Source organism: Amia ocellicauda, chromosome 6, assembly GCF_036373705.1.
Source record: "Amia ocellicauda isolate fAmiCal2 chromosome 6, fAmiCal2.hap1, whole genome shotgun sequence".
NCBI classification, from domain to species: domain Eukaryota; kingdom Metazoa; phylum Chordata; class Actinopteri; order Amiiformes; family Amiidae; genus Amia; species Amia ocellicauda.
Window position 1 is genome coordinate 42,366,645 of NC_089855.1, and position 22,865 is coordinate 42,389,509.

Here is a 22,865-nt window from a genome sequence, read left to right on the forward strand (position 1 = left end):
CAGCGCTTCTCCCTGGGTAGGGAGCTGGGGGGCAGCAGTCTGTATTGGCTGTTAGAGGAGCCACTGCTCTGGAACCCCGGTTTTAGCTGTCCACTCCTGCTCTCCAGCAGCCTCAGGTCAGTCCTGCTTAAGGTCGACGTGATCCGGCTGAGAGATTTGTTGGATTTTAACAGGGGACAGTGGGTTGGTGCCGACAGCCTGGCTGCCAGGCTGGGTATGAGGTCACTGAGAGTCGTAACCAGATTTCTCTGGGCAGTACAGAACGCCCTTCACATAGGCGCTGTGGAGCGGCTTTTCCAGGCTCTCACGCAGCACTGCTGGACCAAGGACCCTGACACCGTCTTTCCCCTTGTTTGTCTGTGTCTCTCAGTCCCCCCTAGCTCATCAGGCCGCCTTCTGTCGTCTCACAGTCTGTGTAGTGTGTCTGTCTCCACAGCTCAGCGTCAGGAGCTCAATCAGCTCAGTGTGAGGGAGCTGCACCATCAGCAGCTGCAGCCCCTCCCTGACACCCCCTGGAGGGAGCACCTGGCTCTGGGGGAAGATGCCTGCCCGGCCTGGAGGAGCCTGAACAAGCCCCCGCTTCTGCATGGCTTCTGCATGGCGTCATCGCAACAAACTCTATTGCACATACAGTGGACCCCAGAGTGAGCGACACCTGCCCCTACTGCGGGGAGAGAGAGACTCTTTTTCACTGTTTCTGCCACTGCCCTAGATTAGAGCTGCTGTTCACTGCACTGGAGAGCCTGTTCAAGCAGCTGGGCCTCCTTTTCTTACGCACTGTGTTTATTTTGTGAGTCCAGTACAAGCAGCGCCAATGACATGTTTGTCAGTTAGCAAACTTTCTAGTGGGGCAGGCTAAGCTGGCTAATCCTGAGCAGTAGGAGAAGTCAGACTGAGCGCAGCAGCAACAGTGTGCACTCTCCCTCTTAAGGTCTCTCGTAAGCTCCAGAGTGCGATTACAATTTCTACAGCCTGACGGGAGACCTGGACACTTTTCTGCAGATGTGGGGGGTCGGGGCTGCCCTCTGTGCCATTGACTTTGGACATTTAAACCAACTGGTTTAATTCACTTGAATATTTTACTGGTAGCACGTGTGTAGTGGTTTTTATTGAGGGTTTTTAGAATAGGCTGTGTTTTTTTAATGTTTTTTAGGTGTTTCTAGTTTGTTTTAAATGTTTTGTTAGTATTTCTTTAGTAAAATGAAGGTGTTAATATTCAAAAAATCTCTCTCTCTCTCTGTCTCTCTCAGACACACACACACACTCTATCTCTCTCTCTCTCACACACACACACACAAATACACAGCCAGCAAGACTCACTAAGCCAGCCAGCTCAGCGATGACATCAGGAACCTCTCTCTGAGCTGACTGCTATGACATCACAGAGCACGTGCATTCCGTTGCTTGCCGTCTGTCAACCACTCAGTCACTGCCAGCCAGACTGCCTGGCTGGCTGGATGGGGGGGCTGTTTGCTGCTGCTGCGTACCTTAGCAAGCTTATTTGCTTGACCGGCCTTCCTCCTCTTCCGCCCACATGCCCACCTATGCCCGATCTGCTGTTCACCTGGATCACAGCTCCGCCCCAACAAGGCAGAGCCTCCCAAGAATGGTACAAACTCATCCACATTCCCCTCCATGGAAAGCTTTAACAAAAGGCAAAAGCGTTATAAGTAATGAAGAGGAACCCGAGTCCAAGACGCTTCCGACCAGCCATACATATTTGTGTGTATTAAAGATCACATTTTATTACATTTTGTTTTTCTGTACTATATTACATCTGATTGTGATTTATAATGATATTGTTTTTTGCTTTGACAATACAAATGCACTGAATTGAGAGAGAGAGAGAGAGAGAGAGAGAGAGAGAGAGAGAGAGAGAGAGAGAGAGAGAGAGAGATAGAGAGAAAGAGAGATAGAGAGAAGTGCTAGGGCACATCTGTAACATTAACTAGGGAACATTCGTCACATGCTTAGGGAACATACATATCATACAGGGAACATTTGTAAAACGAATTAGGGAACCTTTGTGACATACTAAAAGGACATACTGGTAAGATGTTGGGCACATTTGAAACAACAAAAATGGCATTTGGTTATTTATTAGGGACATTAATACCAGTCTGTGCAAATATCTATGCATATTCCAATGTTTGCTGCAGGACTTACAGATTGAGTGAGGGGGTCAATATGTTTTGATTCAGAACTAACCACTGCTTCCTCAATTTTGTTTTAAACATAATTTAAAAGAAAAGTGGGCTATACATTGGTCTGGAAAAATGCAGCAATGGTCCCTAAAGCAATTCTTTTTGTTTTTTGACACAATTCCTTAAACCCATTTTCTGTAAAATATGTTATCAACTTGCATTAATATATCATCCAAACTACAATCATACTAATAATGAAAATGTTCATATTATTATATTCTAAGGGTACTAGTCTATTGTGTCTTGTATTTATTATCAGGCCCTTCTCTTATGTTTTACAGTTGTTATTATTATTCCGTACAATACAGGGATTAAATTAAGCATTTTAACCACAAAGTATTGGCTACAGATATGATGCCTACTTCAGTGTTCATATGCATACAGTTTCTGAGGTCTGGACCACTGCACAGTAGTCCCTGGAGTTGTAGTCCAGACCACTGCAAAATTCATGCTGAAGTGATCTGGATCACCACGCAATGGCCCAAGGACCACTGCAAACTTGGATTTCAATGTTTTTGTGTAATCCATGTTGCAATAGCACCTACCATGTTCCTTTGTGGTGAGCTGGTTAATTCTGTTCTTTAACATTGAAGAGAAAAATTAACATGAATAAACTTACTGTTGAAGATTATTATTTTATTATTTTTATTTCTTGGCAGACGCCCTTATCCAGGGCGACTTACAACATAAGTGCAAAAATTCAGAGAAGTACAAGGCATCAATCTTTACAAATTCAACTTAGCAAAAAAATATCGCAATTCAAAATACATTTAAAAAATTCCAATTACAATTTACACAAGTACAGTAAAAGACTTCCTACATCCTGGACGGTGAAAGCTAAGTGCTCTCAAGATGTAGGGTTACAGACTAGGGCTACAGGAAAGGGAGCAAGGAGGAAAACATTCAAGAACGAGAGGAGCATAATAAGCTGAAGTGCTTTCTAGCAGAGATAGAGGACTAATATTACAAGTGCGGTCAGAAGAGATGCGTCTTGAGTAAGCGCCGGAATGAGGTCAAGGACTCTGCTGTTTTGACTTTGGTGGGCAGGTCATTCCACCACCGAAGTCAAAACAGCAGAGTCCTTGACCTCATTCCGGCTCTTGTGTAACCCTTGTGTAAGATGTAACCCTTACCCAGTGGCTAACCCTAACTCTATGTTACAAATGTTCCCTAAAAGCTTATTTTGCAAGATCAATAAAGAACCTTTAGGAATTTTAAGCTTTTAAAGATACACATAGGTAATACCAATGTGTTTTAACAATGCCGAAAATAATAATGCGTTTATCTTTAATAGTGAAGATATTGTATAGATGTATATCTTTCATATACACAAATAGAAAAAAAACGGTTTCCAAACCGAATATAGAACTGAAACTTTCAGACAGTCCATGAAAAATCGAATGTAAACATTTACACTTCTTAACAATTCTATATATCAATTATATTCATAACCCTAACCCTAACACTAACCCTAACTTTAAGTTACAAATGTTCCCTAAACACTTATTTTGCAGGATCAATAAAAAACTGTAAGGACACACATAGTTAATAGCAATGTGTTATAACTTTTCCAAAAATAATAATCCGTATATCTTTAATTGTTTTGACATTATTAAGATATAATGCATCTTATCACATATGGAACATTTGTTACATAATAGGAAAAACATACAAATGATGTAACTTTGAATATATTTAATATTACAGCATACAATTTGGCAGGCTTCATAATAATGGAATTTAGGACATACTCTGTTAAAATCAAGCAAATAGCATTTGTTGTTCATGAGAAAAAATATATATAATCAAAGCTATCAGACTTTAGCATTTGTTGCAGCTTCGCAAGACCTAATTTTAAACGTTGTTGGTAAATTAGATACAAAGTGAGGACCCTCTATTTGCATTTGTTCCCCTGTATTATTGCTAAAATAAAGTTTTACTGACATTTTACTGACACTACCACTGCATAGGACACATCTGTAACATGAACGCTACTGAATGGCACATACATTGAAAACTACGGAGAATTGAGACTTATCCAATTTACACTTCATAAATCATCTTAAAACGTTTCCAACCAAGGCAAAACCCACTTGAAATACGTTCATTCACATTTTTGGTAAACAAAAAGAGAGATTGTTACATATGTTCCCTATGATGCATCTACAGAGACATAGAGAGAGAGAGACAGAGAGAGAGAGAGAGAGAGAGAGAGAGAGAGAGAGAGAGAGACAGACAGACAGGCAGACAGACACTAACACAGCCACCCACTCTCCCACTCACACACACAGTATCTCTCTCTCTCTCACACACACACACGCACACACACACACACACACACACACACACACACACACACACACACACTCTATCTCTTTCTCTCTCTCTCTCTCTCTCTCAAAATTCAAATTCAAATTCAACGTGCTTTAGTGGCATGACCAAAAAGAAGTATTGCCAAAGCAATGGTGACAAACTATACATATATATGTACATTTGCATACAGAAATACACAAAATTTATGTTAAAAACAGGTAACTGATTAATTTCAATTAATAAAATTCAATCATAGTTCAGAGAGACATAAAACTGATATTGATAGTAATAATTGGGTGTAGCATAGTATTTGGTCAGGATCCTTTTGTGTTTTTCGTTCGTTATTAATTTAAGGTTTTCTGACAATGTGTAGTGTCTTTTTAGGGCCCGATAGCACTGCAGTTTACTTTGTGCTTGTGTGTGTGTTTCCCAATGGGTGATGTAGTTTCCTTTGTGCTGTGTGATAATTTGGTTGACTCTGATTGTGTGCATGTGTGTGTTGCTGTCCTGAGGCTGGCCGGTGTCGGTGTGTGTCTGCGCAGTGAGCCTGCGGACCAGCTGGCTGAGGCGGCTCCTCTCTGGGTTCTGCTCTTGGCATTGCAGGGCCTTGTGGTGGTAAGAGTGTGTGTCGCTGTTTATTAGATGGAGCCAGAATTTAATTGCCCTTTTGTGTATGTTGATTAATAATGGGTATTGTCCTAATTCTGCCCTGCATGCGTTGTTCGGTGTTTTCCTTTGCACTTGTAGGATATTTTTATGCAAGGTTTCTATTGGGAGTGTGTCCCATTGAGCAAACTCCTGCCCTGTGAGGGGACCCCACACCTCACTGCCATAGAGAGCAATGGGCTGGATTATGGATTCAAATATTTTTAGCCAGATTTGTACAGGTATTTTTATGCAAATGTGTCTCTTTATGGCATAGAAGGCCCTGCGTGCTTTCTCTCTCAGTGTCTTCACCGCTGTGTTGAAGCTTCCTGTTGAGCTGAGTGTGAGGCCTAGGTATGTGTTGTGGGTGCAGTGTTCAATGGTGCTGTTTGCTAAAGTGACGTGGTACCTAGTTCCCTGAGGCCTGGCCTTTTTCTGGAATATCATGGTATTTGTCTTTTTCATGTTTACTGCCAGGGCCCAGGTCTGACAGTACTGTCCCTGCTCTGTGGGCCACAGCAGCACCAGGTCATCTGCGTTGAGCAGGAACTTGACTTCTGTGTCATGTAGGGTGAGGCCGGGGGCTGCAGATTGCTCCAGCATTGTGGCCAATTCATTGATGTAAATATTGAATAGCGTTGGGGTCAGACTGCAGCCCTGCCTCACCCCACGCCTCTGAGTGAAGAACTCTGTTCTTTTATTGCCAATTTTAACTCTGCACTCGTTTCCTGTATACATTGATTTGATGATGTCATATGTTTCACCCCCTACACCACTTTGGAGAAGTTTGTAAAATAAACCTTTGTGCCAGAATGAATCAAATGCTTTTTTTAAATCTATGAAACAAGCAAATATTTTATTTTTATTTTGGTTGACGTGTTTGTCAATGGCGGTTGTAGGGTGTAAATATAATCGGTTGTGCTGTGTTTTGGGAGGAAGCCAATCTGACTCTTACTCAGGACACTGTGCTCGGTAAGGAAGGCCAGTATCCGGGCGTTAATGATTCTGCAGAACACCTTCCCCAGGTTGCTGCTCACACAGATGCCCCGGTAGTTATTAGGGTTCAATTTGTCTCCACTCTTATGAATCGCGGTGATCAGTCCTTTATGCCAGCTGTCAGGGAAGTGGCCCACACTGAGCACCAGGTTGAACAGCCGTAGCAGGGCCTGCTGTAGCTCAGGGCTGCTGTGTTTCAGCATCTCGTAGGAGATGCCATCAGGCCCGCATGCTTTCCTGGGCAGCAGGGCGCGCAGCTTCTCCTGCAACTCCTGCTCAGTAATAGTTGAGTCCAGGGGATTCTGGGTGTCTTTAAATGCCAATTCCATTCTTTTTAGTTTCACACTGATGTCATGCTGAGCTGATTTCTCAGTGTGGTGAATGTGTTCATAAAGTCTTTCAAAGTGGTTTTTCCAAAAATCTCAATTTTGAATGGCCAATTCTTCAGGTTTTAATTTATTACATTTTTTCCAGTTTTCCCAGAATCAATTTGTGTTAATGGACTCTTCGATTATTGTCAGTTGCTTTCGGGTGTGTTGTACTTTTTGTTCTAAGTGTTTCTTTGTTCCTCAGATCCTTCCTTATTCTATTTCACTCCTTGTCAAACCAATTCTCCTCTTTGTATTTTGTTGGGATGTTCTTTTTAATTTTCAATTTTGACTGTAAAGCTGCTTTTTCAAATATATGATTTAAGTATTTGATAGCCAGATGTATTCCTTCTTTACTATGTTGATTTGGGGTGACCAGAAAGGTGTGTATTAGTGATTGGATGTCTTGATTTCCAATTGCTTTCTGGTACTCTTGTGTGCTGTCTGGAGCCCATCTGTAGGAGTGTCTGAGGCTGTACAGCTTGCTGGGCTGTGTGTGAGCGCTGCTGCTGTGCTCTGTCCTCTTCAGGAACACAGTGATTTGGCTGTGGTCTGATAGAGGGTGTTTCGGCCCAGGGCAATGTCTTTGAGTGTCTTTGCGAAGACGCTCACTGCTTGTTTGTGGAGATTGACGTTGTCAAACAAGCTGTGGGCCCCAAGAGTGGGGTGGTGTGCCAGGTGCACATTTGGCATCAGAGCACATCCCCGAGAGATCTCAGCGTTGATCATGTGGATGGTGTTGGGGTGGAAGGCCTTCCTGTGCAGCAGGGTGGAGATGATGATTTTGGCGTGGGTGAAGGTCTGGGTGGCCCTCTCCGCCACTCTTCTGATGGAGCTGGCCACCTTGTCCTGCTGGGTCCTCAGGTCGTTTGTGCCTGTGTGTATAATAATATGGCTGGGGGAGCCGAGGCTCTTCTCGGACAGCTGCTGAATGGCCCTCTCTGTGGTCGGACACAGACCTTGGTGATCTTGCCATCAGGGAAGAGCCGCCTCTCATTTATGAGTTTGCCATTTGAGTCTATCAGCAGGGCTACTTCAGTGTTCTTCTTCCTGGTAGTCTTTCTGCGTGAGGGGGTCTCATCTGTGTTTGGTTCGGCCTGTGTGTGTGGTGCGCAGGTTTTGTTAGTGGTTTCGGGCTCAGGGTGTGTGTGAGTGCTGGGTGCAGTGTGTGTGTCTGAGTCAAGGTGTGTGTGTGTGTTGGGTGCACTGTGTGTGTCGTGCTCAGGGTGTGTGTGTGTGCTGGGTGCACTCTGTGTGTTCGGGTCGGGTTGTGTGTGTGTGTTGGGTGCAGTGTGTGAGTGGTGTGTTGTGTGAGAGTCAGTATGTCTGGATGTCATTGGGGTGGGAGGGCTCTGCACATTGTGCACTGCTGGGTTTCTTGAGGGCTAGTTGTTGTGGCAGTGAATTTGTATAGCTTCTCCTTCAGACTCTGCACTGTCTTGTCTCTGCATTGCAGTTCCTCTCTCAGGGCCGTCAGCTCCCTCCTCATGGCCTCCCTGTCCTGCTGCAGCTCCCTCACCTCTTCCCTCAGCTCCCTCACTGTGACCTTGTGCTCGTGTTGGACTCTGTTGAGCTGGTCTGTTAGCTGCTCTGTGGTGTTGGAGGTTGTGAGCATGGCCAGCTCTTTTAGCTCCATCAGCTCCACCTCCAGCAGGGACATGTTCTCCCTTAGCTGGGACACTGTGTCGTGTGTCTGAGGGGTGTCCTGCGCTGGGCTGCGTGTGGATTCCTTGCTGTTCTCTGGCGCGGCGCTCTCCCCTCCGTTGGCAGGGCAGTGTGGGGCTGGACTCTCCTCCTGTGTGGCTGCGTCTGTGCTCTTTTGGACACGTCTCTCCTTTTTCTCTCTGTCAGCCAGCGTTTTCAGTGAGTGGAACTGATTTTCAAAGGTGCCCAGGCTGCCCTCGCTGCCCTGTATTAAGACTGTTCCAGTGTGGTACAGATTGATTGTCAGCATGGAGGTGTCTGGGTCGTCCTCCTCACTGATTGACACCTGCCTTCCTTTACTGATGCCTCTCCTTTTAATGTGCCTGTACAGTTGACAGATGGCAGCGTGCCAGGCGTCGGTGTGCTCGGTGTAGAAGACCAGGTTGCTGGTGACTTGCTGGTCTCCAGTCTGAGAGAAGTCGGCTCTGAGAGTCTCTGGGTTGTCCTTCAGTATGTGTTGTCTGAGACTCTTCCTGGCCTGAGCGTTCTTCAGGTGCTCTGGGTAATGGATCGCACAGCTCCTGCTCCTGCTCATTGTATCTTTTATGAATTGATACTTTCAAATTCAAACCTCTGTCACTTTTCAAATGTCAACAGCTTTTCAGTATAGACACAGTTCTGTGATGATTATACTGTATGCTGTAATATTGAATATTTTCAAAGTTACATCATTTGTTTGTTTTTCCTATCATGTTACAAATGTTCCCTATGTGAAAGATGCATTATATCTTAACATTGTCAAAACAATTAAATATATACAGATTATTATTTTCCGTAAAGTTATATCACATTGCTATTAACTATGTGTGTCAGTAAAAGTTTAAAAAATCTTGACAGTTCTTTATTGATCCTGCAAAATTGGGAAAAGTGTTTAGGGAACAATTGTAACTTAAAGTTAGGGTTAGTGATAGGGTTAGGGTTATGAATATAATTGATATATAGAATTGTTAAGAAGTGTAAATGTTTACATTACATTTTTCATGGATTGTCTGAAAGTTTCAGTTCTATATTCGATTTGGAAACCGTTTTTTCTATTTGTGTATATGAAAGATATACATCTATACAATATCTTCACTATTAAAGATAAACGCATTATTATTTTCGGCATTGTTAAAGCTCATTGGTATTACTGTGACATTAGTTTAATATTGAAAAATATAAATATATATGAAAAGGTATCGTGAAAGAAATTAGTAACACCGTATACATTATTTTACTTTATAGCAGGGAGGAATCGCTATGTGTTATGTTGTTCCCCCAAGAACATATTATTTGAGTTGCATGTTGTAAAGCCGGACAGGTTAGAGTGACGCACGTCTTTGTGTTCTGGATAGAGAGGAGTAGTGGCGCTGCACTGCTGTGCTCGGCATTGTATTTGTACCTGCAACTCGGTTCATAAGAGACATAAACAAAAGTGCCAGGAACAATAAATTGTGTCAAGGAGTCCTGATGTAAACTGAACCCCAAACAACATGTCTACCTCCGAAGAGACTCGTTTCACGGTTTACAGACTGGCGGCAGCGAGGGATATTGTTTGCTTTTGTTTTTTCTCTACCGAGGCCGGATGCAGTGAGCTGTGCTTGCGGGTGACTGAGACAAAACCATGTCGGTGTTGAGTGAACTGTACTGTTAAAATCGGAAAATAATAATACAAAAAAACGTACGAAAGTAATAAACAGCTATGTCAAGTCAGTTAACCGCAAATAGCTAAGTTAAACAAGTATAAAAGAATATATATGGAAAATCCGATAGACAGATTGATTAATGTTGACGCAGCAAATGGAAATGAAGCGATTAATGCAGAAAGACGCACGAATACGACAGAGTAACACATGATCGTGTTGAGCTGCCTCCTTGCTTTCACGGAGATGGGAAGGATAAAGAAAGTTTCTCTCTGTGGAACACGCGTCTGGAATTGGCTGTAAAAGCTGCACAAACAGCACCAGGATCTTGCAACAATTGTACCAACACGTTTAAGTGCTGATGCACTGTCATACTGGGTTTCTTTACCCTCTGAAATGCAAAAAGACTATGCTAAAACAGTAGACACATTAAAATAAGTCTTTGGAAGAAAAGAATACCTACTGCATTTTCAAACTTTTGTTAATGCAAGACCCCGTCAGCCTAAAGAAGCATTAGAAGTTTATGCAGCCGAAGTAAGCAGACTTGTGCAAGAGGCGTTTCCCAATTACGGACAGCCAGCTATTGAAATGGAGCGTTTTAGACGTTTTGTTGCTGGTTTAGACCCAGTGCTGCAGGCAAAGTGTTATGAGCATGGTGCAAGTAGATTGGAGGAAGCCCTAAAAATGGCTTGCAAGTGGGAGCGGGTCAGGAAGCATTAAGAACTGCCTCTTCACATTTCTAAAGCACAATAAATGAGAAGGTTCTGGAACAACCATCTATATGTAAATCTGGAAATATCCTAACAGCTATGGTGTCAAGCAAGTCCATTTAATCTACGTCAGAGGAATCCCCCAAATTACTACAAGCTATTGCAGATTTAACTGCAGATGTTAAAGCACTCAGAGTAGAGGTGAGCCAGTTGAAGCAACAGCAAGAAAATCTCAAACATGGGCACAGCCAGTACAAAGAGGGGAAAATGGACCGTCAGCCCTCTCCAGAATGGATGAAACAAGAGCAATATCGTGCATCACGAAAAGCATCCCCTGATGGGTATAATTCTTCCTCTAGATCACAAAGAGATGTTTCTTCGCCTTTATAGAAACATGTCTCCTGGACCAAGACCCGGACATCATTCCCTACATAGGCAAAAATATGAAAGGTGGTCTCCATCACCAAGCAACCATTACTATTCAAGAACTAACAGTCCTAGCAGTCGCTATCACTCATCTCACCCTGATCAGCACTGCAGTTCAAGATATTCTCGTAGTCCATCTGCATCCTACTCACACTCAAGGGACAGGTACACCAGGAGAACACCCAGTCCACATCACCATGAGAGAAGGCCTGATTGCAGATACAGCAAACGTCATCTTTGCTTTGATTCTGAGGATCCCACCTATCAGGGAAACGAGTGGTAGCAGGTGCTACGGGCCAAGTAGCTGCTACATTGAATTACAGGGGCCCAGAGTCTGAAGCTTCAGCGTTAAACGACTCTCCAACCTCATATTGTTTTGCTGTTATTGAAGACACTGCTGTTCAAGCCTTCATTGATACTGGTTCACAAATTGCTTTGATCAGTGAAAATTTAAGAGTGTCAATTCCAGCACTGAAGACAAAGTCCATCAGAAAGTCATACGTGTTGGCAAGGTCAGTGACTGGTGAGTGCCTTGATACTCTTGGAACATTAACCATTAGTATTAGACTTGGAGAGGAGGTTTTTCTTCATGATGTTCAAGTGATAAGAAATTCCAATCAAGCTGTCATACTCGGATGGGATTTTCATCAGAAACACCATGCAGTGATTGATGTACAAGGACAACTACAGTTGTGGAACTGGAAAGTCCCACTGTTGTTTTCTAAGCAAATCACACCTCTTTGTTGCAATGCTGTGACATTTGTGCCAATCTACATTCCTGCAATGACTGAGATGAATATCATGGCAAAGTTGCAGCCATTTACAGAAAATCAAATCTCAACTCCAAATTACTTAGGAATGCAACTACCCAGGTCTGTTTGTTGCCAGAACAATGTCTCCAGCGACGAAAGGATTAACAACCGTTGGTGTCATGAATCCTACCAATGACGACTGCCATGTCCCAAGTAACACACCACTGGGAAATGTTTACTCTCAGATAAATCAGGGAGGTGAAGAGTTCCAGGTTATTGAGGCTACTGTGCACAATATCAGGCAGACAGAAGGCACAAAGTTACCCACAGTGGACTTCAGTCAGTCTAAATTGATTGATCCACAAATGGACCAGCTGGAGAACTTACTTTTGAAGTATTGTGATGCGTTTAGTTCACATGAACATGACTATGGCTGCACAGATGCTGTAAAGCACCACATTCGAACTGGAGATGCCCTACCGATCCGCCAACATGCTTACAGGACTTCTCCAGCTTTGAAGCAGGAAATAGAAAAACAAGTTCAGCAGTTGCTGGCCCATGACCTCATTGAGGAGAGCTGCAGCCCTTGGGCTTCACCTGTTGTTTAAGTCAAGAAAAAGGACGGCAGCTACAGATTTTGCAATGACTTCAAGAAATTAAACCCTGTCACCATACGGAACTCGCATCCCTTACCACGGATTTCTGAAGCTTTGGACAGCCTGGCAGGGGCATGCTGGTTTAGTACCATGGACCTGTCAAGTGGTTATTGGCAATTTCAGCTGGCATCAGAAGACCGGGAGAAGACCGCATTTACCACCGGCAGCGGCTTATACCATTTTAAGGTCATGCCAATGGGACTGACCAATGCACCACCTACCTTCCAAAGTTTAATGGAGCTTTTCCTTCGTGGTCTACACTGGAAGATCTGCCTCATCTGTTTGGATGATGTTTTGTTTTTTAGCAAAACCTTTCCTGAACATCTGCAGAGTTTGGAAGATGTCTTTCTTCGCTTTTGAAAGGCAGGACTAAAGCTGAAGGCCAGTTAATGTTAGCTTGCACAGGATGAAGTCTCTTTCCTGGGACATGTAATCACCAAGGGTGGTCTCAGACCAGATTCCAGGAAGCTGGACAAAGTGAAAGATTGGCCAACACCAAGAACACCTACTGAGCTGAGAGCTTTTGTGGGTCTCTGTTCCTATTACAGACGATTCTTTAAAAACTTTGCCCAAAAAGCTGCACCACTGCATTTGCTCACTCAGAAGGGAGTTGTTTTTCAATGGACCCCTGAATGTGAAGATGCCTTTTACTCTCTGAAGTGTGCTCTAACTGAACATCCAGTAGTGGCCTATCCAGATTTTTCTCTACCATTCTTACTCTACACCGATGCCTCTCAGAATGCAATTGGCTCTGTGCTCACTCAGGTTCAAGACAGAAAAGAAAGAGTGATTGCATACGCAAGCCACACTCTCACTCCTTCAGAGAAAAAATTGTCTAAATATGATCTTGAACTCTGGGCAATAATCTGGTCTGTGTGGCACTTTAGGCACTTTCTGTCTGGCACCCCATTTAAAATTGTCACAGACATTGCTGAGTCTGAAGAAAAGTCCAGCTGATGGTGATCCCACAGGAAGAAAGGGACGTTGGATTCTAGAACTGGATGTGTACGACTGTGTAATTATTCACAGGGAAGGAGCATAGCATGCCAACGCTGATGCTTTATCCAGAAGACCGGACATTTCTCAGAGTAGTAAGGGAGTGCAGTGTTTACTTGTCACCTCACAGAAACAGAAAAATATGTCATCTACTGACATGCAAAACAGTTGGTCTTCTGAACTACAGCCTGAACAAGCTGTTCCTGTAAGACAAACCTGTGAAGATTTAGCAATAGACATTGATGAACTGAAGCAGAAACAACAAGCGGATGTCATTCTGAGAACTGTGATGAAATGGAAAGAAATGGATAACCGAAGACCTACTGCACGACGAATCAAAAACTCCCCGTCAGCTCTGAAAAAGCTCTGGTATGAGTTTCCTCGCTGACTTTGGAAAATGGGATCCTCTGTCAAAAAATTAAAACCTTTCTGCAGAAAGCCTATACTTACCAATTGGTTCTTCCTGAATCCCTCATTCAGACAGACCTCACTTACCTACATGGAAATGTCTTCAGTGGACATTTAGGGACTGAACGAACTTTGCAGAGAGCCAGAAAAATCTGCTATTGGCCTTACATGTCACGTGACATTTACAAGTTCTGTACAGAGTGTTTAACATGTCAGACTCACAGTGCTCCAACACCAAAAGCTAGAGCTCCTTTACAACCTATTGTGGTGGATCGTCCATTCCAGAAAATTGCTGCTGACCTCACCGAGCTACCAGTCACTTCTCAAGGCAACAGGTATGTTCTTGTTATAATGGATTATTTTACATGCTATGTGAATCTCTTTCCTTTAAAAGATCAGCATGCAACAAGTGTAGCTCAATGCTTGTTTGAAGACTTAATCCGTCAACATGGTATACCTGAGTCCATCCACACTGACCAGGGCAGACAGTTTGAGTCTGATCTGGTGAAGCAGCTGTGTAGCAAGTTGGGAATTGAGAAGACACGAACATCTCCGTACCATGCCCAATCAGATGGCATGGTGGAAAGACTGAACCGGACATTAAAAGACCAATTAGCTAAATACATCTACCAAAATGGAGGAGAATGGGACAAATACCTCTCACAGGTGGAACTTGCGTACAATTCAAGTGTACATTCCAGTACTGGATATACTCCATTTTTCCTTGCTCATGATCGGGAACCTTGTCTGCCTGTGGACGTTTTGTTGAACTGCAGTTCATTCACTACTCAAGCAACTCCGGGCACACCAGCTGCTTATGCCCAGGATGTCTTTAACCGCCTGTCACATGCTTTTGACATGGCCGCTGAGTAGTCGAAAGAATCTAAACTACTGCAAAAGACTCACTATGATCAAAAGCTTGCTTTTAACCCCTATGCTGAAGGTGATCTTGTTTTCCTTGATGATCCTGCCAATCAAAGGAATAAACTTGCTCCTAGATGGAAAGGGCCACATAGAGTTCTGAAGAGGTTGGATAAAGACGGTTGTCCTGGCGTGACCTATGAAATCACTGACCCAAAAGATCCACGATCCAAGTTTAAAGATTTAGTTATTTCGTAGTACATATCTGTTTTCATGTTACATTACAGTTCAATTCAGTAATGGCTTCTAATTTGTCATTCTTAAAAAAAAAAAAAAAAGTTCCTATTGTACTGATATACATCTATTGTGATTAAATTACTGCAACATCAGTTTATCATTTGGAAAATCTAAGTGTATATATATATATATATATATATATATAAAAAAAAATGTAACATTAGAAATACTGTATGATTTATTTAATTAAGAAACGAGGACGTTTTAAATAAAGTGGGGGAAGACTGAGACATTAGTCTATTATTGAAAAAAATAAATATGAAAAGGTATCGTAAATGAAATTAGAAACACTTTATACATTATTTTACTTTATATCAGGGAGAAATCGCTATGTGTTATGTTGTTTCCCTAAGAACATATTTCAGTTGCATGTTGTAAAGCTGGACAGGTTAGAGTCACGCACGTCTTTGTGTTCTGGACAGAGAGGAGGTGGCGCTGCACTGCTGTGCTCGGCATTGTATTTGTAACTGCAACTTGGGCTCCAGCACCGGCACCATGTCGGTGGAAAAGCGCTAAGTGAGCTCACACTGAGCTCAGTGTAATGTCTGCTCTGGAGAGCTCACAGTGTGACCTAGTCGTGAGTTCACATCTTTACTGGGTAGTTCTTGACAACTTAATTGACTCAATTCGTGGCTTAATTGGTCAACATTACCATTGGTTGAAGGTATTCAGGGACTGATGTGTAGAGAGACTTATTAAACCTGCAGGATTGTGGTTTTCCCAGATCAGAATTAACCAGCTCACCACAAAGGAACATGGTAGGTGCTATTGCAACATGGATTACACAAAAAAAATGAAATCCAAGTATGTAGTGGTCCTTGGGCCATTGTGTGGTGATCCAGATCACTTCAGCATGAATTTTGCAGTGGTCTGGACTACAACTCCAGGGACTACTGTGCAGTGGTCCAGACCTCAGAAACTGTATGCATATGAACAGTGAAGTAGGCATCATAACTGTAGCCAATACTTTGTGGTTAAAATGCTTAATTTAATCCCTGTATTGTACGGAATAATAATAACAACTGTAAAACATAAGAGAAGGGCCTGATAATAAATACAATACACAATAGACTAGAACCCTTAGAATGTAATAATATGAACATTTTCATGATTAGTATGATTGTACTTTGGATGATATATTAATGCAAGTTGATAACATATTTTACAGAAAATGGGTTTTAGGAATTGTGTCCAAAAACTAAAAGAATTGTCTTAGGGACCACTGTTCCTTTTTTCCAGACCAATGTATAGCCCACTTTTCTTTTAAATTATGTTTAAAACAAAATTGAGGAAGCAGTGGTTAGTTCTGAATCAAACATATTGACCCCCTCACTCAATCTGTAAGTCCTGCAGCAAACATTGGAATTTGCATAGATATTTGCTCAGACTGGTATAAATGTCCCTAATAAATAACCAAATGCCATTTTTGTTGTTTCAAATGTGTCCAAAATCTTACCAGTATGTCCTTTTAGTATGTCACAAAGGTTCCCTAATTCGTTTTACAAATGTTCCCTGTGTGATATGAATGTTCCCTAGTTTATGTTACAGATGTGCCCTAGCACTTCTATCTCTCTCTTTCTCTGTCTCTCACTCTCAATTCAGTGCATTTGTATTTTAAAAGCAATTGGACATACATACATACATACATACATACATATATACATATATATGGAAAATTAACAATACAATTAAAAATCACAATAAGATGTAATAAAGTACAGAAAAACAAAATGTAATGAAATGTGATCTTTAATACACACAAATATGTATGGCTGGGCGGAAGCATCTTGGACTCGGGTTCCTCTTCATGGAGGGGAATGTGGATGAGTTTGTACCATTCTTGGGAGGCTCTGCCTTGTTGGGGCGGAGCTGTGATCCAGGTGAACAGCAGATCGGGCATAGGTGGGCATGTGGGCGGAGGAGGAGGAAGGCCGGTCAAGCAAATAAGCTTGCTAAGGTACGCAGCAGCAGCAAACAGCCCCCCCATCCAGCCAGCCAGGCAGTCTGGCTGGCAGTGACTGAGTGGTTGACAGATGGCAAGCAACGGAATGCACATGCTCTGTGATGTCATAACAGTCAGCTCAGAGAGGTTCGTGATGTCATCGCTGAGCTGGCTGGCTCTGTGTGTCTTGCTGTTTGTGTGTGTGTGTGAGAGAGAGAGAGATAGAGTGTGTGTGTGTGTGGGTGGGTGGGTGGGTGGCTGTGTTAGTGTCTGTCTGTCTGTCTGTCTTTCTGTCTCTCTCTGTCTCTCGCTCTGTAGATGCATCATAGGGAACATATGTAATAATCTCTCTTTTTGTTATCCAAAAATGTGAATGAACGTATTTCACGTGGGTTTTGCAATGGTTGGAAACATTTTAAGATTATTTATGAAGTGTAAATTGGATTTGTCTCAATTCTCCGTAGTTTTCAATGTATGTGCCACTCAGTAGCGTCCATGTTACAGATGTGTCCTATGCAGTGGTAGGGTCAATAAAATGTCAGTAAAATTTTATTTTAGCAATTATGGAGGAAGAAATGGAAATAGAGGGTCCTCACTAAATATCTAATTTACCAACAACGTTTAAAATTAGGTCTTGCGAAGCTGCAGAAAATGCTGTATAATTGTATGTGTGTTCAAACACCAGCTGCTATAGTCTGATAGCTTTTGAAGACTCTGTATAGGAAGTTGAAGAAAGTGTTTTGTGATAATTATATAATGTTTTATATTAATACTAGCATTAGAAGTAGTTTTGTATACAGGCTGAGCAGATTAGATTTAGCAGGACAAGTAAAGGGTCAACAAGGTTGGTTTGTTAGAAACTCCTGTCAGTAATGAAAGATTACACAGTGCCGAAATAGCCTACAGCTGTCTGCTGAGAATTTGTTTATGACTGAATTGTTTCTCCAGACAGGGAGGAATTGTTTTTGTTAAAGAGCGATTGACAATAGGTAAATGAAGACCGTGGGATCACATCTTCCAAGTGCACATCAAAGACAGACATCTGCTTTGGATCCATCACCTCTTCACGGGAGGACAGATCGTAAAACGGACCAGGACCTGTATCTTCTGATTGGATGAACGGCCATAAGATGTTACGTCATTTTTCAAATAAAGTTGTACTCATGTCTGTAAACATTAAGTCTCACTGAAGGAGTTATTCCTGACGTGGGGCATCCGAATGGCTCGATTAAAGTTCTGTTTGCTTTATCTCCGTGACTTCTCCACTTATTTCTGACACGGTTCTACAACTTGGCGTCACGAACGAGGATCTGAACTTGCCTCCACTCCCGGGACCAAAGCATGGGTAAGTACCTTTAAAATGATCACCCTGTATATTTAGATTTGATCTCGGGATTGTGTGAGGCTCTCAGATTGTAATTTAAAGAGAACCTGTGGAGAGGTAGAGGTAAAACAAACAGAAAGGTTGACTGTACAGCGGAGGATCACAGTAGGGTGAACTCCAGGTAAGACAGATCTGTGGGGAGAGATGCCAAGGGAACCGAAAGGTACGACGAGGCCTGCTGAGCCCCAGGTTAAGCAAGGAAACCCTTGTACGCCAGGGCCAGAGTTAGTGGTAGTCAATAACCAGACGGAACCAGAGGTACATAAAGTCCAACGTTATAGCCCCATCGTTGGCAAGGATAGGGTTGGCATAATGGCGTTAAATAAGTGTCTGTATGTGAATTCCTACAAGTTTTAATTGTTAAACTTAAAATGGTAAAGGCAAGATAAAAAAACGACAAAGTTTTCATTATTCTTTGTCTGAATAATAAGAATTTAGAGAAGAAATTGATCATAATAGATCAAGAAAACACCAAAGTAGTGTATTTCAAAGATTATTTTACATCTGATTTTTAATAATAACAATATAATAAATTAATAAATGCTAAGGGCTGTTTGAGACACTGCAGGGTCAACAAAACACGCCACTAATCTAATATCTGAATTATCTTTGGATGTCAATCTGTATGTGCTTTGTGTGTTTATGTATATATATAGTCTGAAGGTTATGTAAGGTAAATGTCTGTTTTGTATGCTTTGTATTTTTAATATTGTGCATAGTACAGAATAAGACTGAGAAGGGAAGTAACCAATAATTTCAGAATTATATTTACAATTACGCAGTTATTGATGTTTTAACAACAGATTAATGAGGATTTAGACATTTAACTGTATACAGAGTGCATAAAGCATCAGAAATTAGAAATGAATAATGTATCTATTATTAGAATAATGTTAAAGTAATACAAAACATACACTAAATACATAGATTAATAATACTAATAAAGTAAATAAATAGTAATGGTGTCCTCTAAGCCTCAGAAGAACAATAATTTGTTTGTTAAAAATCATATTATGGACAAATTCTGTAAAGTCAAATTAAAGGAAAACTAAAGGCTGGAATCCACAGGAGCAGCACTCTGGTGCAGCCCTGAGTGACAGCCTGATGTAAAACCCATAGCAGGAGAATGTAAACAGTATAGTGACATATTATAGTCTTATTTTAGAAAATATTTGGTTATTGGTGCATAGCATAAAATACATGAAATAAAAGTTAAAATTAGACTTTGGATTTAAGATGAGTGAATTAGTCAAAAGGTAAGAATTTTAAGGATACTATAGAAATATAAATTATGAGCATTGAATAAGTGAGCTAAAATTAGTATTGCATAATTTTGAAGGAGAAAATAAAACTTAAAAATACTATTAGAATGAGTTTTACCAACCAGAAATAAAAAAATAAATGTTGAAAATTGAATTAGAGCTAATTTTTGTAATGGGAATCTGAGGAAACAGTGAACAGTGAAACAATTTGGTGAAGATATAAATACATAGATAACCAGATACTCCAGGAAATTAAAGGTGTGGTCATTTGGTAGCTGTGTGTTCCACAATGAACAGTTTTTGAAATCCCCAGATATAAGATCCCTATATACAAGGTGTAGGTAAGAAATGAACTATTGATCAGTTCAATCTGGCTTTGGGATCAGTTCTTCTGAACATTTACCGGTGTAGATTGGACTTCAATAGGAGGAAGTGACACAATAAAGACATATATGAGCCGTGCAGGCGGACAGTCTTAGTGCCCACGCAGGCTCTTCATTGGGGAAATCATTGACTGAACACATTTTTTTGAAAATTTGTTTTCCTGAGGTATCTGGGAATCATTATTGAAATCAATTAAAATGCTTATTTTCTAAAAATATATTTTATTAGGAAAATATCTTAATCTGTTAACTCAAATAATGGAGCGAAATATGTGTATAAATAGTAATAATACATGTCAATAAATATAACTTGAATTGTCTAGTAAGAAATTAGGAAAGGAGAAAGAACAGCTGTTAGGATACAGAGTGATGTTTTCAGAGGGGGCGTTGGGGCAGTGAAAGTGTCTGTGAGGTCAGCTCCCCACTGAGAGAGATAAGAGAGCTGCCTTGTAACTAAATACAGATGTACTACTACAAACCAAGCAACATTGTCAACCGATTGTAATGTCCTGGGAAATCGAGAATAGTAACATTACTAATGCTAATAATACTGATGTTGATACAGATGAATTGAAAAATAACTACTATTATCTGTCTTCACAGGAACCAGCAACAATGAATTTCCCTCATATTTAGTCCACAGGTTCCCTACTCATATGCCATGACACATCAGTGCATAGTCTCCCCTCTCACATTGGCCTCCGCTCTAAGTGCTGCAGCCCATAATCCGTCCTCATGGCCACTGATGCCAGTGTGTGTGGACGGACAGGAGGGAGGGGGATGGTGGAAACATACGATGCTTACCATACTCTGGTAAAAGTAATAAACCAACAAACCCTGCTGATTCCAATTGACAACAGGAGGGTGGCGATGTCCAGGAATAGACGGACAGATTATTAACAATGCATTTCTGATTGATTTCAGGTGCTGAAAAATAACAATTTTATCTTTCAGGAAAAGGCCTGAAGAAACAATATGGAAATAGATTGGGAAGAAACATGAATAGTCATACAACTCCAACCTCTTTTAAATCTAAGCACAAGGATACAGAGTCTGGTGGGACTATGGGCATTTCATGAACTATCCTTTCCATAGTTATTAGAGTGGCTACTGGATTGAAAGAATTGTGCTGTTTGGATGTGTGACTGAAGTGTGAAATGATATGTGATGTTTCAATGTGATGTAAGTGGATACACACTGAATAATGCTACTATGGTGTATTGTATTATTGTAAATTGGAATTGAGTGAAAAACTAGTTCTAAAAAAATGTATGTGATAACAAAGCCAATGCTTTGTAATGAACGAATAATACATATTTGCTCTAGTTAAAAAAAAAAGGTTATATTGCATAATAAGTCTATTGGGCGATAGAATTGGCTTTAGAGCAGTGCCAATTTGGTTCTAACTTTTGGGAAATATAATTATTTACTTCTCCCGGTTTTGTATTGCTATTTTGCTATCCTATTTAGTTTCTAGGTGCTGAAGTCTATCTGAATCAAAAGTCCCATCTTCTGGAAACCTTAACTTTCTGTCACCTATTGTCCAGTCAAACCACTTGTGCACATCGCGCACATCTTCACTCCATAGTTATCATACATATATCTGACATGTGTACCTTTGGGTGGCGGGTCACCCATTTTACTGGAGCCGTTACCACGCATTTTCTATGTAATGTTTTGTACACAACTACCAAGACATACAAGCACACAAAATAATAACAAAATGACAGGGGAGAAAAGAAAAAAAAGTAAAAATAAATAAAAATATAACAAAACACAAATTAAAATAAATCCTATATACGAATAATAACAAACATGTTTTTCAATATGTTTGCATTTATATAACTTGTATATAACTTCATGACGTTTCTTCATTTACCATTTATGGTTCTACAAAACACGTGCTTTTATATTATCACCGGCATATCAGATATTGAACAATTTTTTTTTTTCTAATTGTAGGTCAAACCTACCCTGCAGTTTTACAGACACACTTTTGTCTACGGGAACCCAAACAGGAAGACACAGTCCTGTTTCTTCACAAACAAGAAAACACAGTCAAGTTCATGGCAACCCAGGTTAAATAGGAAGACACAGTCCTATTACTTCATAAACAAGAAGACACAGTCAAGTCTATGGTAACACTAAGAAACTTTGTTTCTTAACAAGCAAGAAAACATTTCCTGCCTCAAGTAATTGATATAAGGCAAGCAACAAGGTTTAATAAAATATAGATTGCGTTACCTGATCGTCAGAGGGCCAGGCGAGCAGACAAGTGAAAGCAAAGCACCGCAGTAGGGAATTTTTCAAAAAGGTTCCTTTACCTTTTTCTATTTTGCTGGCGCAGTTTTACTGGTCACTGGTCTGGCCATTCCAGTCCTCTCTGTCAGGGTTAGCAATCCCATCCTCGTCGCCATGTAATGTGGAAGAAAAACCATCTTCAATCAGGTTGGAACATTCGTTGCAATGCCTTTAATACACGCAGCGTGGAGAGGAACAGTGAATCAAGAAGATCCCAAAGTCGCTCTGCCTTCATTTAAAAGTCAGAGGCTTTTATACACAAAAAACAAAGATCTGGTTACAATCACAGAGTCATTACTATATTATCATTAGAGAGTTAGCTAAGCAGAATATATATCAGAGTTCATAGGTCAACACATGGATTAGGGGGCAGGCACTTCAATCGTACTGTTTGACATTGTCTCCAAGGTCCTCATCGTAAATAACGAACAGAAAACAAGCTACCTTCTGGCATGTCCTCCTGGCTTGACCTTATCTTTCTTAAGTATACAAGAGAGTAGAATTGATATGAGGGAAAGAATTCTAACTTTCCTTCCACAGTGCCCAACACCTACCAGTATGTCCTTTTAGTATGTCACAAAGGTTCCCTAATTAGTTTTACAAATGTTCCCTGTATGTTATGAATGTTCCCTAGT

At 41.1% G+C, this 22,865-nt stretch overlaps 1 non-coding gene across 1 annotated transcript; it reads right to left on the reverse strand.

Moving 5' to 3' along the window:
* Window positions 1-1,578: 1,578 nt before the first annotated feature.
* Window positions 1,579-1,693, reverse strand: LOC136751980 (U5 spliceosomal RNA). The gene has a single exon (XR_010817162.1). It is a non-coding gene; the product is annotated as a U5 spliceosomal RNA (small nuclear RNA).
* Between the last annotated feature and the right edge of the window lie 21,172 nt (window positions 1,694-22,865).